This window comes from Apostichopus japonicus, chromosome 15, assembly GCF_037975245.1.
Source record: "Apostichopus japonicus isolate 1M-3 chromosome 15, ASM3797524v1, whole genome shotgun sequence".
NCBI classification, from domain to species: Eukaryota; Metazoa; Echinodermata; class Holothuroidea; order Aspidochirotida; family Stichopodidae; genus Apostichopus; species Apostichopus japonicus.
This window is the reverse complement of record NC_092575.1, coordinates 12,314,185-12,330,105: the sequence shown is the minus strand read 5'-3', so window position 1 is coordinate 12,330,105 and position 15,921 is coordinate 12,314,185.

Below are 15,921 nucleotides of genomic sequence, written 5' to 3'. Positions count from 1 at the left end.
CATATAGAATGTCAGTCAACTCGACACACCGTCAACTCGACACATTCCAACTCGACCAAATCGTCACCTCGACACACGGTTATGGTAGTCGTCGTTGTCCTATGAGTCATGACTGACCCTTTGTGACCCTATTGATGATGACGTTCCAACCACTTCTATCCTGGGCAAATCGGTGAGCTGCGCAGATGTTCATGCCGGTGATCTCTTTTATCCCGTCAGCCCATCGAACTTTTGGCCTACCACGTTTTCGTTGACCCTCAACATGACCTTGGGTAATGATCTTCTCCAAGTTGTCACCTTCTCTCCTAGAAATGTGTCCAAAATACTGCAGCTTGTTCTTATCTATCTTCTGACATAAGGTAACCTTCGCTCCAATTTGGTTCTTGACAAAATCATTTGACTTACGTTCCTTCCATGATATCCTCAGCATCCTCCTCCAACACCACATTTCAAAAGCATGGATTTGTGGATTGATGGGTTATGGTAGGCCGCATGGGAAATAATTGCTGAATTATGTCCGACATAAATCTGAATTATGTACCACATAAATACGAATTATGTCGGACATAAATCGATCAATCAGGTGAGCGCATCTCGACGCTATAGGGCCTAATACTTAACGTTGATTTATGTAGTACATATATTGGGTTTTTGTACCACATACATAGGCATGGAGATGCCCTCAGCTGATTGGTCGATTTATGTCCGACATAATTCGTATTTATGTGGTACATAATTCGGATTTATGTCGGACATAATTCAGCAATTATGTCGGACATAATTCAGCAATTATTTCCCATGCGGCCTACCATACGCGTATATGGTAGGCCGCATGGGAAATAATTGCTGACTTAATGTCCGTACGAATTAAAATTATTACCGGTATTAATTCTATTTAATACCGGCATTAATTATCAGCCAATCACCTTACAGCTTCATATGCCAGTATTAAACAAAATAAAGAACGGTAATTTTAATTCGTACGGACAATTAATCAGCAATTATTTCCCGTATGGCCTAACATACGCGTATCGGTTGAAATACATTTGCCGTCGACCTTATGGTTGATCTTTCTCCAACGTTTAGAAATTCCGACCATCCAAACAACGACCGTAATGATAGTAACGATTGAAAAACAGCAGAGTCAGACAGACATGACTGATTAGTTCAGAATTTTTGTTTAACAATGTGCCTCCTTCTGACAGCGTCCCCTGGAGTGTAGTCTCCATAAGAATAATAACATTTTGCCACCTCCTTCCCACAACAGTCGACACTCGATATTGGTCATGCTTTAAACTGAGTTTTGAGGGTGCATGCTGACCGAGATATCATTGTCAACTTGGTCTTTGCTGGTAAATTACCTCTTTATAGGCAATAAGGGAATGTAGATAGGGCCAGAAACGTTTGTCACTTGACATAACCACGTTAAAGCGTTTTAATTTAAAGAGAACCCGGACACTTTCCACGGTGGCGTAGAAAGCAAGGGAAATCGTCCGTAAGACACTATTCACTCAAAGCGGACACTATATCCTAGTAATGAGTGTCCTACGGACGCATGGACACTTATTACTGCCACATTGGTACTAGTCCTAATTATAACATGTTTTCTCTGCAAAATATTCTGAAGAGCATAATGCCAGAATGTGGACCCTGATGACTCTTCTCTTAGCTGCCAGGGGTAGCATTGTGCGGATAATTCCATATGCTGGTGCCCCTGGCTTACTGATGGTATAGGCACCTGTCCACATTCTGCATCCCCTTGTGTCACTTGCTGTATGTTTTGCCAACTTTTCATTTATGTCATCAGCCCATGCCATCCAATCTTGGTCTGACATTGGAAAGAAGTTTGGAGATTGCCAGTACTGTATACAGGACCCATGTTTAATCTCAATGCAGCCTAGGCACAGTGCAGCTGATTCTTAATCCACATCGAATACTAATGTATATGCTTTTAAAACTCTGAATGTCGCTGTTGCTCTGCTTGGTACACTGTATAACAGTATATGCTACTCACCGTATGTACAACTACAGTCCGTCAGGTTTTAGTTGTTCTCTATAGCCTAACATCGAAATTAGTGGCTCCTTATACCAGCCTTTACTTTCACTACTATACACATCTCAGTAGCAGACAGCTCAAAACAACATAAACAGGTGGTACTGTGGCCTATGTAAGCCATGCAGATGTTCTTCTAGTCTAACCATTACTCATCATTGCATTTGGAGCACACGATGTACCTATTTATTATTTCCTCGGCAATCTCATGCCATTTTTCAATATTTTGATGACGTTTCGCAAAATTGGACCCCGAAATCGCACAAGCGTAAATTTTTTAGACGTTTTGTCATATTTCATCGTTACACATCATACCCGACACTTTCAGCTATAATTAACGCTCATAGAGTCTAAACGGCAATTTTGACACGTTTGCTTAAGGTAGCATACGCCCATTAAAAGCCCCATTGACTTACACACTAAATCACAAAAGTAATGTGTTCTCTAAGTCTAGATAGAAGTTTGCACTTGCTAAACGCTACCTATCACTGGATAGCTGACAAGTTGGCCTTTCATGGCACCATCAATTTTCCGTACCATGACCATGCAAATTTTTTGCTACCAGAGCAGGAACTTTTCGTCACTTGTAAACAAACCTCTTTACTCAGTCGTAAACAATCTTCGTACACTGCTCCTGGGAGAGCTAAACTTGTCTAAAATTCCTCAATTTACCCGATTTGTTAACCACATGTGCTTCCATTCATGTTCTTTAACATCCAAGCCACAAAAAAAAGCACATCCTAATTGATAACATAGCACAAAAGTTGTTCTCCTGCTCCTAATTGGCACTTTTCCTGAAGGAGAACACTTGCGGCGGATTGATATAGACGCTAATACACTGAAAACTTAAATTGGTCCACCGACTAACATAACGTTAGTCCATCTGGTGCCTCTACCGACAAACATAGCCTTAGTCAGTTGCTACGGACTAATTTATTCCTTAGTCGGTTGGATTTCTTAGTCGGTCATCTTAGTCCGTCAGCTTAGTCGATCAACAATATCTTAGTCGGTAAATGCATATTAGTCAGTTACATTAGTTGGTGACATTAGTCGGTATTCACCGACTAATTTATATGAGCCACCGACTAGTTTATAGCAGGTTTTACATTAGTCAGGATGGTGCCTCTCCCGACTAACCTTTCTTAGTCGGTATCGACTGACTAGTTGCACTGACTGGAATCAGTGAAAGAATTAAACCCGACTAGTTTCACTGACTACAATCACTGAAGAAAAGAGAGCAGAAGAAACACAAATAATGTGTACGTTGGTAATATTTATTTCTGATAAAACTTCTGATTCTTACAAAAGCTGACTTTCAGCAGATGGAGTAAAAATCACTGTAAACAAAAATCTGAAAATATCATTTTATTCCAACAGAGTTAAGACAAGTTAATTGATCAAACATGAATCGCAAAAGTATGGTACTGCACAATAATGCAAAGTTGAGGGCAATGAAAAAGAAAACATAAATTTGCAGTTTTAACAAGAAAGCAAACTTCTGAAGTAAACACTTTCATATTACGCATTAAAAAAAATACATATATTATGAAATACCAACTAAATATGTTCATGAAAACAATGATTCCATGTATTGCTGTGGCAAGTAAGAAGGAACTTCTATCTGCTAAAACAATATAAAGGGTTTTTTTTTTGTAATCATTATATCAAAATAAAAGTTACAGCTGCATAGGTAAAAGTTATTCAAAAGCTAGCATTACCAAACTATGTAGTCTGCAATTCTGCATGCTAGGCAGACAATAATAAATAGCTAGTCAGACAGTAACCTTTTGAAGGGAATTCATTCTTAATTTGGCTACCCATCAGATCTTAAAAAACAATATTTACCTACAAAGCATGTATTTGTTCAGCATATTTAAACTGGATCACATATGTGACTACAATATACTGTCTATTCTGGAGCTTGAATAAAAATCTGAATACTGTTTAATGGCATTTGTACATACTGATTACTCGAAATGTTAGTTCTTTAAAAAAAAAAAGGCAAAAGTGGATAGATGACTTTGCCAAGTAAAAGTCAACATCAGTCTATAATAGTGTTGGTTAAACCACTTCAAGAAAAAACTGTCCAGAAGATCACCATTGAAAAGTTAAGTTGTAAGTGGCAGCAACATACTTTCCATTTCCTGGATTTGAATAAAAAACTAAATACCATTTAATGGTAAACAATAACTGTTAAAACAATATAATAAATAGGGGTTTAATCCCACTTTGAAAAAAAAACTGTCTGGAAAAATTCCTCTGAAAAGTTAACTTGTAAGTGACAGCAATATGCTGTCAGTTTGAATAAAACTAAAGACTGTTTAATGGTAAGTAATAACCATTGAAAACAAATAATATGTTACTAATGTTTTAAGGCCTTCATTGTTTTACGATTGATGTCAGCTTCTCGGATATGTATTTGCTGAACCTTGCAGCTTCCTCAGTAAATTGTAGCTTTCTTTCAAAAGTTCCATGAGTTGTTCAGCAAGAAACAAAGTAAATGAACACTTAAGAATTGATTCATCATGTTTTACAGTAACAGTGTGATCCTAAAACTTAAAGAACCCTCTTGCATTGATAGATGAATGCTTTCATGGAATGTTAAGTTCAAACTTTCCTGGGGTTTAGAATGTCTCACGATATTTATCTCTGTTGGTATCCAACCTGTCTGGACAAGCAATCACAGTCTAACCAAGTACATTCTTTTGTCTCAAATCCAAAGGGACAACCTTCTCACCTAATTGAAAGATGTACTTTGAAGTTGAAGCAACAATGGATTCTTGAATTATGACAATCACAAAGTTCTGAAAACCTCCAAGGGCAAAATATACACCATGACTTAAAGCAACTTTCTTTTTTGGAGTTAAAGCATTGACAAGCACTTTAGAGTTAGACCTCTACTGACCATGAACCTATAACAACAACATATAGATAGTATGCTTACCAACAACAATTAACATGATTGTACAAACTTGAATTTTCAAGTGAGGTTATGCATTCCATCATAATCAGAAAGTAATGCAATACCAAGGTAGCTTAAAGAACCTAATGGTAAAGAGCTTCTACAACCCAAAGATGGTTCTATCATTAGCAGAGATTAAGCCAATTCATATATATATATATATACCAAACAAAGAATGTCTCTTCAGTTTTGCATGCATTTGAGCTGTTGCCCTTGGTAAAAGGGCAAGCTAGCTTTTGTTTCTAAACATTGGACGGACAATTTTGGTTTGGTTTAGAATTTGGGTTGATTCGCTCAATCATTTGGTTGGAAAAATTCATGAGCTTGTAATATAAATGGTTACTTGTTTGGAAGATTTTCATAATGACTAACCTTTCATAGCATTAACCTTCACGGGAGACAACAGCGGTTTTGCATCTCTGTCACTGTTGAATCTTAGGCAAGAATTCCTCACGACTTTCGTTTTAAAGTGTTGGTACCCCAAATCGACACCAGTAAAGTCTTCACGAACAAATGGCCTCCTACTTGTCTTCAGGAAGCCAAAAATCTGCACCAATATTGACCTGTGAAGAGAAAATATGATATACGTGTAAGCATAGGCTAGATACAGATATAGCAAATGATAACTCACATTATCATAAACATACATTTCCCTTAAAATTTTATAACATATTGGGAGGTAAACATTTAAATCTAGGTCCCTCAAGTTATAAGCCAGGAATAGCAGCTTTACCAAATAATTATTAGCTTTGCACAGCACATAACACCAAGTTATTTTTCAAAGCTTAATAATCATGTTAATCATGTTAATAATGATCCCAAATCAGTAAAAATTTGGCAAAACCTATGAAGCTTGCACGTAAAAGATGTACCAGACTGTTTTTTTATTAAACAGGTTATAAAAAGTATCTTTAATATCATTAAACAGTTGGGTACAATAGTTAAACTCACTCTTCCATCTTTTTTCTCAATGCATGGTACTTGTTCCTTTGCTTTTTGGACTCTCGGATAAACTCTTTTGTCCTGCAAAGGGTACAAATATATCATCTTAAAACATAATTTCTTTAAGCCATATATAACACAGTTCTCCTCTTCTGTTGTTGCCTTCTATCACAGGAAACCTCACCCTTGACCTGGATATTTGGCTTTTCAATTCTTCCTGGAAAAAAAGAAACAGCAAAGCAGAAGTATTCATCATTTGAAGAAATAAAGTTATGTGAGATTTGCTTCCACTATAGTCTCAAAAAACAACCCCAAAGTTTGAAGCAGACTATATAAAGCTGAACATTTGAACCAGAGTGTCATCATTATTGCAACCAGAATCAAATGCCCAGACTACAGAGATAATAAAACATAGGCTAAATCTTTGTTTTTATGATCTAAAAATAAAAATTTTTAGAAACACAAATGCACTGAGCCAACTTATGTATAGGCCTAACCGTTTTTAGTTGTTATTTTGCTTGCTCACTTAACAAGCCTGTTTAGACCTAGGCTAGAGAAGAATTAGTACTTTGTTACACTAAGTTTGTCTTTCGGTCGTTTTGATTTAGTCTTACTAGTAGTACTGAAGTATATAATACCGGTGACTAGCCAACATAATTTGTTCAGCCTACTGTGACTGTAAGTTTGAAGGTCTAGCCTTGCTTATTCAATATAACACAGCCTTCCCATTTAGATTCACATGGGAAATTACAGGAAATTTTTACCAAATGAGTGTAGACTTCAAATAAGCTATTGAGACTTAGTCCCAGCATTTGTTTGGGAATAAATTAGAAGATTATCTGCCACTGTTCAATCTAGCCCAATACACACATAACACATTGTTAATTGGTGTTTAGAATGCACACTTTAGTGTTGAGAATGCACTGCAGTACCCAGTAGAAGTCTAGGTTACTCATGCACTGTCATGGCACTTGTGTATTGCGAAACCCCAACCCCAACAACGGTTACACGTACTGCCTAGCGTAACACTAACCATAATACAGTACTAATGCCAGTGGCCTAACAATTAACATTAGTTTTACCTCCAAGTTAAAGGAATAACAGGTAGGCCGATGGTGGCGGTTAATACTTCCATTCTTCTAAAGACCTTCTTGGGTGATTTACGGTTGAAAGTTGCTGAGAGTGATCGTATGAAACTATGCCAAGCAATGCTTGCGCTGTGCAAACGGAGTCCGTGGGTTAAAATACCTTAGTCCGTCGCCACCGACTAAGCTACGATTATGTCGAAAATCGGGTGTCCGTATCGTTCTTAGTCCGTGGGTTAAAATACCTTAGTCCGTCGCCACCGACTAAGCTCCGAGTATTATTTTTCCTTAGTCAGTGTAAACCGACTAAGAAGCAGTGATGAAACGAAGATTTTTGCTAGTCCGTGTGCATTGACTAAGTACGTAACAGACTAATTTAACGTTAGTCCGTGGCAAAATTGACTAGTTTATTTTTTCAGTGTAGAAGTATGCCACCTTAAGATTTATAGTAGTTACTGTAATCTCTGTGTGAATCGGCTGGTAAGATGTCTTCCTAGGCGGGTAGTAATGTTAGTACACTGAGCTGGAAACAACACCTCTAATTAACAAATTAACGCCCACTCAACCAATACACATACATGAAAGCTGCAAACAATATACTTTGTCAATTTAAATGAGACAAGCCTGGTTAGTTATGTGTGAAAATAAAAAGTATTCCTATGCGGGTAGTAATGTTAGTACACTAAGCTGGAAACAACAACTCGAAATAACAAATTAACGCCCACTCAATCAATATGACACATATAAGAAAACTGCAAACATTAAGATAGGATGCAAATTCATGCGATTAACTCATTTCATCAGATGAAAGGTAGTCGAAACCACTGTACAACTCAAAGTGGAGTTATTTCTAAGTCTAGAGAAGAAAGGTATAGAAAACGAACACTGATAACAGAAAGTTGTAGTCTGTAGACGACTTTAAAGATATAAGCGAAATATCTTCCAATTTTTACTTTCAACATGTCGGAAGATCGTTTCGGAACTAACGGATGCATTAAAATGGCGGGAAAGCGAGGACAGTGCTGTGCCATAGCTTATGGTTTCATACTAGCCGCACAACTTGGTGTGGCGAAAGAGTTATTAAATTCATTTAGTGCAATTCAGATCACATGTATACGTTGCTTAGTTCACCTTTGTTGTATTATATGCTACAGTTCGTGGAACGATACCCAGCGGTATACCGGCTATGATACTTTGTTCTATCTTGTAAGTTCTGTCACAGGTTGTCTCGCGTGGGTTTCTACGTCAGCTACTTTGTACTTTCTACAAGTTGGCGACAGTACAGCCCTAGAATTAGGAGCTACCGTGATCTTTACGGCTTTGTTGGGACACTGTTTTCTCTCCGAAAGAGTAAATAAATTAGATTACGTCATTTTGTTGGCTGATGTCATCGGTATCATTTTGATTTGCAAACCAGAGTTTTTGTTCGGAAATAAGTCTGTTATTACCGAAGAGAGTACTCAGATTTACGGTACTTTAATAGCGTTGCTCGCTGGGTTCTTTGTGTCCATATGGTCACTGTTTGTGAAAAAACTGTCTAACAAAGGAACATTGAATCTGATGCTTCTCATGTTTTTCCAAGGGATCGGAGGCGTTCCGATATGCTTGCTATTATCATTCTTTTTCGATAGTTGGACGACACCATCATCAATGAAAGCATGGTTATTGCTAAGTATATTTGGGTTCACCTGTTTGTTACAAGGATTAGTGCAGGCTATAGCTTTGGGCTCAGAGGACGTAAAGACGGTGGCGATTTCTTCAACGATCTCAACAGTGCTAACTTATGTAATCCAATTGGCGATATTTCGTGCCAGTTTTGACATTGTCATCACATTTGGAGCTACCATCATCACAGTCACCATGGTTATTATGCACATCATACGATCTCTGCCCGAAGAGCAGTAATCATTGGACAAGCAAAATATAAATTACGGAATCCATATATACTGCCCTTTCTTTGAGAAGTACACTTTCGTGGGGAAATAAGAGTAACTGTCCTAAGAAAATGATATGAAAAATTAAATAGCCAAAGTGATAACCACATCAACCGTCGAACATCCAGCAAGCTGGATTTCTCGCAGGTTATACAGAATGGCAACCAATGAACAACATCGCTTCTATGCTATGTACCCAATTATCAACACCTTCGCTCAGCAAGTATAGACAGGAATTGTTCTTCTTTAATCACAGAGAAAAATATATACTAACGAAAGGTTTTCTTTTGACCCTGGAAAGTATATTATATATATATATATATATATATATATATATGTGTGTGTGTGTGTGTGTGTGTATATATGTGTGTATTTGTATGTGAGGCAACTAAAGTCATATAACTCAAATAACCATTTTTTTTTTGCAGTGATTATGTTGTTAAATGAATCAATGCAATGAATACAATCAACTGTCAAATATTTGATATTTGTTACAGAATATCAGGTAGTATTTTACATACGTCAAACTTTGGAACAAAAAAATGTAAGCGTTCCTATGGTAATCAACAACTGGCTTACGTAAACAATAGAAAGGTAAAAGTATACATCGAAATAAAGGGCTATACTAAGCTCCTTCGGTAAACTGGTAACAGGTTACGACCCATTACGAATTTTTTTATCCTTCACATCAAAAACTTTATCTTCAATTGTAGCCTGAGTGCTACAATTTCTTCTATAAAAAATGAAATTCATTCTTGAGAAGCACATTGCCTCGAAGCGAAACTCTACTAGCTCTGCTCGTAGAAAATACATGGCATTAAGGACTTTTTTTTTCTCATTCAATCAATGAACTTTGCGACTCTTGACTTAACCACTGCTAATCATCTACCTTACTGTTACATTTATGTAGTAGAATAGACAATCTCTGTTGTTTTTCGAGGTTTTATTCTTCACTGTGCTTTGTTTTACTTGTATGGGGGTGTTACGTTCGTACGTACGTGTTTGTATGCAGGTGTGTCTCTGTATTTGTACGTTTGTATGTGTGTGTGGGGTATTTGTATGTATATGTAGGCCTATATGTACTTTTTTGCGCGTGTGTAAGCGTGAGTTTTGTATTCACTTAAGGTTTGTTTTTCTGGATATGTATACATATATTTCGGTATAAGAGGAGAAGAATAAATACTCAATTCAGAATCAATGTTTGCATTATGTTAATTATTCCTTTTTATCATTCAGATAACATACCTATGTTGTTATCAGAACTCTAAATATAATCGATGTACCATATACATGTTTAATAATCGCGAATAAATGAGATGGGGAAGAAAAAATGCCAATTAATTATATTAATTATGTATATATATAAATATATATATATATAAATATATATATATATAAATATATATATATATATATATATATGTGTGTGCGTGTGTGTGTGTGTGCGTGCGTGTGTGTGGTAATGTGTAGTTTTATATATTTTCACAATTGGCCTAGTCCCCTATTGGCTACCAATAGAGCACCATGCATAGAGACATGGCTCCTCCCAGAGAAGTTTTTAAACAGGATGTGACTCATCCTGACAAGTTCCCTCCTGCTACCAAGCTGTACCCCTTTGAGAATGGTGTCTTTGAGCCATCCAAAGTAATCCAAAGTTAAGTGTTTGTCTTTGATTGGTTACTTCTTATGGCACGCGAAAAGGGCAACATTGTTTTGTTGTTTAAACTAAGTTTGTCGCTGTCTAAACTAAAGTTTTTGCTACTATTTTACCATGTTGCTGTTGTTCGTTGATGTCTCAACTTACGTTGATGTCTAAAGTCACGTTGATTTCTAAGCTTACGGTTGATGTCTAAACTCACGTTGATGTCTAAACTCACGTTTGATTTCTAAGCTCACGTTATGTTTAAACTCACGTTGATGTCTACACTTTCGTTGCTATCTAAAGTTCCGTTGTTGTAACACATTTCGAACGAACTTCATTCTCTCTTTCTAAAAAAAATTCTAACAATCAACCGCAAGTTGATTCCGTGCAGAGCTAACAACATTTCTATTACAGAGATATTCATGCTAATTTATAGGCGCGTATCCAGGATTTTCTAACCCGGGGCGCGAATTACTATCTAAGCGGAGCGCCACCATCGGTTGGCGCGCAGTGTACAAGAATATTTCTGGTTTTTATACCCCCAGATCACCGGAAATGGCACATCTCGTGCTTGAAAATGACCAACCAGATGTACACTTTTGCCTGAGAACCAAGTATTTCCCAATAGTTTTTTTTCATCCATAACCTTTTGAAGATTGTCACCAGTCACACATCATGTGCGACCTCATCGCATCTCCTGTGGATCATTGCTTTTGTAGGTGATTCTACGTCGCGGCCCACAATACCCGTCAGCCCCGATTTTCAAGGTTTTAAGCCCATAATTTGAAAATTCACATTTCTCGTGAAATAAATTCATTTAAAAACATACCCATAATGTTGATGGACAACCAATATAGACAAACCTCCTTCAACCCCTAACAGACCGGTCAAAATTGCACGAATAGAGGGAAGTTTGTTTAAGAATGTTGGTCAGGGAATTTTCGAAAATTCAGACCCAGTTATTTATTGGTGCAAGGGCGCAGATCAGTCTTGTAAAAAGGTCGGGACGCGTGTCTGTTCTCTGAAACTATCTAAGCGGAGCGCGACCATGGGTTCGCACGTAGCGTAGAAAAAATGTTTTGGCAAATATACCTCCCAGATCGCCGGAAATAACACTTCCCAGACCCAATGATGCTCCCAAACCTCGTTAAGTTTTAGATCCCATGGCTTAGAAACTTAGTTTGGGGAAATACATGGGCGTCTGCAGCAAAAAAAATCAGGGGACAAATAATCCAAGTAGACTTTTATATACGATGGGTCTGGGGTCCTCTCCCAGAGAACAATTATAGACTGCCGCAAATGCGATTTCCGTCCTATATTTAACAACTGTAGATAAATATGATAAAATGAGAACTAGATGTGAAGCTAGCTTAAGTTGGCAACACACAGTGTGAGTTGTTAACGATTGTTTTGTTCGCACTCAGTCCGTTTTGCTGGCCACAATTTACCAGTCTCGTGTATAGATTATGTTTCACATAATTGAATGTGTTAATACTTCAGCGGAGAAGTCACGCCTAACAGTGTTAATAGTAATAATTCTCGTCTTTTATAGCATATCATTTGCACAGGTCTGGATCAATTGATCTGCGCCAAAGTTCAATACAGGGAAATTGAAATGCAACGTTTGGTCAAGACAAATTGGTGGGGACACGGTTTATCATGTCCCCACCACTGAAAAAGTTGGTGGGGACGCGTCCCGCTGTCCCCGCCAGGATCTGCCCCAATGTATTGGTGTACAAATATTAAAACCTCTTATAACGGCTACTATAAAACTTGCTTCAAGTCATGATTCTGGTACAACATTCGTGTGTATAAACTACTGTATTCATACATCGTCAAAAGTAGTCATTGAAGTTTGAGACACTTAATCGACGTTGCGTAAAAATGGTTGTTTCCAAATACTTTAATTTTCGTGGAGCTGGTTGTTTCCAAATACTGCAAAACATCCAGGGCAGTGGCGGACTGGCCACACGGGCATTTGGGCAATGCCCGGTGGCCCGGTGGGCTGGTGAGCCTGGTAAAATTTACAGCCCATTTTCACAGTAGTTAATAGAATACAGACGGGCTGTGTAAAAATATATTTTTAACTGTGGGGATCAGCTCATGAAATCACCATGTTAGTTAGTCTGTTTGTTCGTAACAACGTGCTATTGGCAACCCGTCCGTGCTAATATTTTTCCGACAAGATATACAAGTACGGTGACCAAAGCATTCTGACATTTACATAGCATTGGCAGAGAACTACAGGTTGTTTGTACAATGACACAAAACATCTTGAGGCGTTCATGATGATGTCTGTGGAAAAAGGATCTTGGCTAAACTTGACACAAAAAATATCATTTGATGGTGTGGCTGCCAGAAGCAGCGAACTGCGTAGGCTTCTATACTTTCGTAGACATGACATGTGCTCGTGTTATTGAACATATATGTTTTAGTGGATTTTACAAAGGTTTTTTCCATTGCTTTCAAGCGAGTTGTCACAAAATGCTTGAAAAACTAAATAAAATCCAGTCCAAAACATATATTTTTGTCTATTTTAACTAGGTTTTTAACTATTCTCAGTTTAATCAAATGTTGCTTCTGGAAAATTATTTTTGGGTCTTTTTTAATGGATTATTGTAACCTACAAAATTGAGAAAAATAGCACCATTTTGCATCTAGGCATTCCTTAACTTCAACAAAATCTCAATGGGGAGTGGGACGCCTCCTCCCCTTAAACCCCTCCCCCAGGACAGCGATCACTATGTAAGTAACATATCAATGAATAATGGGCAGGTCTAGGTGAAAAATGCCCGGGCCGGTTTTAAGACCCAGTCCGCGCCCTTGATCCAGGGTAAATTTCGGATCACTTGCTCTATGGTTGGATGTATAGTCTGCGCTTCGTGAGTAACAAGAACGGGCACAATATTGAAGTACGTAGACAATACACTCACTGACCTAGTTTACTAAACCCGCCAAGCAATTTCATTCGTAACTCCAATCCAGTTCGGAGTTTCGATTTGCGAAAGGGATTGTGTTGTAAATGGAATATACACAAACCTCGCACAGCATTGTTACGAATTTTAGACCAAAAAAGACCGCTAACATGTTATGCAAGAAACAAATCATCCAAGATACACTCGAATTTTTTTCGAGGGTTATTTGTTGTAGGTACGGTGATATGATCTTTTCTTCACACATTTTCAGGATTTGCGCATGTGCAGTTGAAACTCCGAAGTTCGAACAGGCCTAATAGAAACGCGTGGAATTAAGCGACATATGCACACTGCATGTACGGGGATATTTGAAGAGTTGGGGTTGCTGGTGAAATCGCTGCAAGGTCAAAGCATGCATGGAGGTACTAAATACGGAGATGGCGAAGAGGAAAGAGTGGCAGGGTAGGCGAAATGAAGGTCAGGCGGCCGACCCTGTAAAACAGCGAAGCTAGGGCACTGGATGACATCTGCCATATATATTGTGTAGAACATTCAAAATGTACAGGTAGTGATACGATCGCATCTTTACAACTACACTAGTAAATGTATAGGCTAGGTCATATAATAAACGCAATTGGTGTTCGATCACTCGTTTTACTTGATTGCCGACATTCACAGCGTATCTCTACACATTGTTGAAGGGGCTCAAATAAATAGGATTAAAAGTGCAGGTTTTTTTTATGCCGGCATCTTTGTCTAGACACTCGTTTTATATGATTTCCGACATTCACAGCCTATCTCTACACAAATTGTTGAAGAGGCTCCATGAAATCAGTTTAAAAGTGCAGTATTTTTATGCTGGTACTTTGTCAATACACTCGTTTTATATATATAATAATATTTGTGTCAGGATTTCAACACAGCTTGTTACTTTTGATATAGCTGCAGGTTGGTGTCTGGTTGTATTGTGGTGTTAATAGCTAGTACAGCTGTTGGGTATTATTATAATTTCTTTGTAGGTTCCTAATGGTTCAGAGGGTCGTAGACGAGAAGCGTCTCATTACAATGTACCTACATTAAAGTAGTTTACCTGTTTGTGGTCCGGTGAGTTGAGAGTATCATGTCAGGGCATATTCTGTAGTATGTGTATTTTCTATGTCATTTAACTGTTAACTGGTTACGTTTAATTTTAATTTTAATTAAAGGAGCTGCTCATTGGATCTCATTATCAATCAAGCATTACATTAAAGCAGTATGCAAAACTGATACAAATTTGTGTATAGAGGATTTCATGTGAACTCGTGCAAGTGAAGTGAATGGATAACTGACTTGTATTCAATATAAATTTGGTGATGAATAATGATTAAATGAAGGCACAGTTATTAATTAATTTTGGTATGCATGATTGTATTCTTCATAACTTGACATTTATATTAAAGTGTATGATCAAGTCGGGGTATATGTTCTCGTATTCTTCACTTGTGACTATTAGCATTAGTATTAGCTCCATTACTGTTTTGTATACTGCCAGTTCATCTTGGTTCGTGAGAGTCGGGTTGTGTAATATATTGCAGCTAAACAACTTGGACGGTTTCCTGTTGTCTTTTGCTTGGCTTGTCCCACACAAGGTCGTCCTCCAGGCCCCGAACAGTGCTTCACAACGCCTACAGTGGAATTACGACCTTCCTTACCGGTTTAGAACCTCTGGATATACAATCAGCGTCCATGGCCTAGTTGGTTAGTGTGTCCGCGTACAAAGCGGGAGGCCCGGGTTCGAATCCCGGTGGATGCTGGAAGTTTTTTCACTGTTCTTGATTTTCCAACTCATTACGATTTTCATATATATATATATATATATATATATATATATATATATATATATATATATATATATATATATAAATGAAAATCGTAATGAGTTGGAAAATCATATATATATATGTATATATATATGTATATATATATATATATATATATATATATATATATATATATATACATATATATATATACGTTAACAATAGAAAGGTAAAGGTATACATCGAACTAAACGGCTATACTAGGCGCCAAAGTCCCACATTAATTATCACTTTACTTTGTAAATTTAAATGAGACACGCCTGGTCGGTTATGTATGAAAATATCTTTTTATGCGGGTAGTAATGTTAGTACACTAAGCTGGAAACAACAACTCAAATTAACGCCCACTCAACCAATATGACACATATACAAAACTACAAACATGAAGATAGGATGCAAATTCATGCGATTAACTCATTTCATCAAATAGAAGGTAGTCGGAACCACTGTACAGGTGGAGTTATTTCTAAGAGAAGAACGGTACAGGAAAACGATCAATGATAACAGAAAGTTGTAGTTTGTAGACGAC